This window comes from Theropithecus gelada, chromosome 10 (genome assembly GCF_003255815.1).
Source record: "Theropithecus gelada isolate Dixy chromosome 10, Tgel_1.0, whole genome shotgun sequence".
In the NCBI taxonomy this organism is placed as follows: domain Eukaryota; kingdom Metazoa; phylum Chordata; class Mammalia; order Primates; family Cercopithecidae; genus Theropithecus; species Theropithecus gelada.
The window spans coordinates 82,074,611-82,079,228 of NC_037678.1; the positions used below are offsets into that span (position 1 = coordinate 82,074,611).

General features: G+C 41.7%; 1 long non-coding RNA gene across 1 annotated transcript; it reads left to right on the forward strand.

Moving 5' to 3' along the window:
• Nucleotides 1–470: 470 nt before the first annotated feature.
• LOC112633724 lies at nucleotides 471–1,357 on the forward strand. The gene is made up of 2 exons (XR_003121573.1): nucleotides 471–526; nucleotides 983–1,357. It is a non-coding gene; the product is annotated as an uncharacterized LOC112633724 (long non-coding RNA).
• The last annotated feature ends 3,261 nt before the right edge of the window (nucleotides 1,358–4,618 follow it).

Sequence of the window (4,618 nt, forward strand, 5' to 3'; positions counted from 1 at the left end):
GTTAAATGGCAGAATCAAAGTGTGGGCCTATCGCAAGAATTGGCAAACTTTTTCTGTAAAGGGGCAGATAGTAAATATTTCAGCTTTGTGTGTCATATGGTCTTTGTTGCAATTACTAGTCTCTTCTGTTGTAGTGTGAAAGCAGCCACAGATAATATAGAGGCAAGCAGTTGTGGTTGTATTCTAATAAAACTATTTATGAACACTGAAATTTCAAATTTCATGTAATTTTTGTGTCTTAAAATATTATACTTAAAATTATATTTAACTCTTTAAAAACATAAAGACCATTTTTAGATTACAGGTATACAGAAACAGGTGGCAAGACATATTTGGCTCATAGGCCATAGTTTAGCTGACCCTTTGTTTTATCTGATTTGAAAGCTCACGCAAGCTGTTTTGACTTAGCAGGTTGTTTAATCTAAAGTTCTTTGGAATAAAAACCTCTCTGCCAAGTAGGACTTGGCTTTATGCTTAACATGCTTTGACTGTTGAAAAGAGGCCTTTGGCACACATTGAAGGGATGGTGAGTATATATTTGTGTGTGTTTGTGTGTGTGAGAGAGGGGATAGAGGGAGGGAGGGAAAGAAAGAGGGAGGGGAGAGAGAAAGAGAGAGAGAGAGAGAGAGAGAGAAAGGAGGGAGGCACAGAGAACAGACAACAAAAAGAATTAACTCAATTTTTTCTCTTATACCAACAAACAGACTTTGGTGATATTGACTTTTCTATTTCCAAAATCTAAGATGTCTTGCTGTTTTCTAAAATAAAAGTGAATTAATGTCAACATTAAAATTTTTTATCAAATTGGGAGAATTTTGTCATCTGCTTGACATTTGGTAAATGAAATTCAATGGTGCCTAATTAAATATTGTGAATGTTAACACTGAATCAGGAGTAGTCTCAGGGAGGTTTGCAAATGATATCGACTGAGGTTTGTAGATAGTATTGACCGAGGTCCTCCATGTTATCTCTGCTTCATTAGGTAATGGAGATGCCAATCCATGGAACCAGGTGGCAAAGCTATGTTGGTAGCTATACCAGAGGCTTCTTGGCAAAGATTCCTCCAGGGAAGGAAGGTACCATCAGAGAACCATGCATGAAGACAGGGAAGAAATGATTGGAATCATGAAGCATTAAACTGGAAGGAAGCCTTAGGCAAACCTAACTCATGAGAAAACGGACACCCAAATGTTACCAAGTTAGTACCAAAACCAAGGCTGGTATTTGCATAAATATGCTTTTCTATCTAGTATCAAGTCCTTCTTAATATTGTTAATAGGCCTTAAGCTTGGTTTGTCTACATAGAAATCAAAATGACAATGCCAACCCATGAAAGAAGTTAAAGAAGTCCCAAACAGTTCTGATTTCCTCCAATGTGACTATTTCTGATATATTATAAAATAACAAAAATCAAATTCAAAGAATGAACTTTTTGCCCCTATTTTGCTAATAATGGTTTAAGTAAAGGAATGGTCTTTCTAATCTTTCCCAAAGGCCCCTAGATTAATTGTTAGTGACATTGCTAGGAAACTCCCATGAAATCTTGTAGGTCCATGGAAACCATGCATCAGACTCTAACATTTTGTGCAGATCACATGCTATCATGTGAAAATGTTCTGTTCCAAAGTCCCCTGGAACTTGGGATGCATTTTTCCTAGAGAACAATGTTCCAAGCAAAGGTCCATTGGATTCCCCAAGTGGCTGACTGCAACGAATGTGCTCAGAAGCTGCTGAGGCTTAAACTTTCAGCCCTTCGAGAGGCAGCTCGAGAGACTGGGAAACGAAGAGGCTCTACTATATCCTGTCCTGCTTTTGGGAGATCTTGGCAGCCCTTGTGTAGAGAGAGGGAGGAGGATTGGTGGGTGTGGGGGTTTGGTGGGGAAGCTAAGGTCCTCCTTTGGAAACAACGGAGGAAGGCTCCATGTTAAAGGGGAAAGGAGGAGACAGGAAACCTCCATTAAATTGTTTATAAGTTGAATTGTTTCTAAAGCCGGAACTGACAACTGTGTTTTTACAAAGTAGAAAAGGATGCAACAAGTTCCACAGTCCTCATTCAGGCATATACAGTGCTTAAGAAGATCAGAGTGCAGTTTTCCTTGGGCAGGTAGGTTTCAAAAAAAAAAATTGAGTGTTGACACAGTGTATAAATTCTTCCAATTTGAAAATTATTGAGGGTTATTACTGATGCCATTTGAACAGTACCATAACATTCATGGATTGTGGAATGGCTCAGATCGCTGCCTAAGCAAGCAATTATTTTGTTTTTGCTTCTGCAGTTAGACAAGGAAGAATGTTTTGCATTCTATCATCTGGGCTTTTATTGTTTTTCATGTTAGGACAAATGTTCTTTGAGAGGTGGGGTCTTGTTTGAGGAAATGTCAAGTTGTCCAGTTTAGATTTATTGGTGATTGTGGCAGGTGCTAAATGTTTCAAGAAGTTGGTGTATGCACTTTTTTCTTCTCCCCTGGCAGACTTTCCTGGAATCAGGATATGTTCTCCGCAGGAAGAAAGCAAATGTGCTATACTTAAAATTCAGTGTATGACAGAAACACCTAAAGACTTATAGTAGATGAATTTACATCATCTGAAAGGTATTTTATGCACCAATTTCCAAAGTTAGGGAAGGCCACTAAGCAAGGGACTGCCACTTAAGACACAGGCATTGTCTATGGCGTCTGGGTGGGCCAAAGAGGCAAGATTTGTGGGAATATCATGAGAGTTGCTGGCTCTAATATATTTGCTCTCCAATGTCCAGAAATTCCTGCCTTTGGAATAGTCCTTGGAGAGACAGCTTTCTCCAACTTAGCCCCCCTTTCCCACTATGCATCCTCACGAGCAGGTCCAATTCAATGTAAACTTTTGGCAAGGAATCCTTTGGAGGTTTATGTTTTATCTTAAAAATTGGTAGGAACTTTGCGTCTTTCCCATCATATATTCATGTTTTATATAACATAAAATTATCACCCATCTGCAAATCTTTGAGTGGAAATGAAACTTCAGGAGGATGGACCATATCTCTTCCACGGTCCTGGCCACTCTGCAGAATACTCTCTTGTCTTTTCAGGAGCAGGGGGATCCTACTTTGAGAAATAAGGACTTCAGTCATTGTTCAATTGGTAGTCTGGTCATTGTCCTTTGAAAATGTACAAATCCTCTCCTGGAACAGTAATACATGAGTTTATTTTTACATTAGAAGGAGGTACTTTATCAAAGGAGTTCATTGTCATTTTGGAAAACAATATTCTGGGCTTGGAAAGATTGTAAACTAGAAAATCTTTGGTGATGAAAAAGGGCAAGATTTGAAAGTGTGGGATACTGTGCCGAAAGGGTAACCTTACTTGGGGATGTGGGGAATCTGGGCTGAAGGGGGAGGATTTGGGTGGGGCTGGAGGAGAAGCAGATTCAGAGAAAAAGGAAGGAGGTGTAAGCCACAAGGTTTGCCCAAGGTTTTCTTAATGGCTTTCCATTCTCCCAAATCTATTTCCAATCTCAGTTTCAGTCCTCAGCTCCATCTCCATCTCCTCTGTCCAAGTGGCAGCATCTCCAGCTTGGAGAATCAAGTTCACATGTCCAAAATGCCAACTCACCTGTGAGAAACTTTGCCTGCTCCTTATCATGCAGCATTTCTGTCTGCTCGTTCTTGTGTGGCTTCATCCCTCACACTGCCAACTATCTGTCTCCCTGTTCCAGCAAGAAACTGGGGAGTCTTTGTCTTTTCCTTCTTCCCAACCTCCCATGCACATGTTTAGTTGATCATGAAATCTGACCAGGCTTAATGTAACCTTTGAAACATTCTTTTATTCTCTGTAGAAATTACAGTTCCTGCAGGAAACTGAGCACGCAAAGGGCTGAAAGGTGGAGAGTTTAATGAACAGTTGGCTTCCAGAGTAGGGAGGAGGAAGCTAAGTAACAGTGGCAAGGTTGGATGCAGTGGCTGACATCTGTAATTCCAGTACTTTGGGAGGCCAAGGCGGCCAGATCACCTGAGTTCAGGAGTTCAAGACCAGCCTGACTAACATGGTGAAACCCCGTCTCTACTAAAAATATAAAAATTAGCCCGTGTGGTGGCGGGTACCTGTAATCCCAGCTACTCGGGAGGCTGAGGCAGGAGAATCACTTGAACCCAGGAGGCAGAGGTTGCAGTGAACCAAGATCAAGCTGCTGCACTCCAGCCTGGGTGACAGAGTGAGACTCCATCTCAAAACAAACAAAAAAACAAAACAGTTGCAAAAGACCCAAAGGCAGCTGCAGGATGCCTTTACCATCCTTAGGAGAATAAGGTGCAAGGGTCGGCAGTGGGAATTCCTAAAAGTACCTGATCTCTAAGCTTGGAGCTGTGGAAGAAGGGCCACCTGATGGGAGCTAAAACAGGGCATGCAGCCGCTGCCAGGACTCTGGAAAGGTAGGGGCAGTTAGGGACGAAAGCCAGGGAGACAATCACCACCATCATTTGCTCTCCCTCTTCTCATCCTCTGATCTCCTGCCAGTGCTTCCAATTGGCAAAGGCCAACTAAAAATCACAGGGCAAAGGAGTTCGGTGCTGTAGGCCACAGATGGGAGGCAGGCCTCTGGGGTACAAAGAGTGCAGAGAGGGGAGCAAAATGGATCTGGTAGGGTA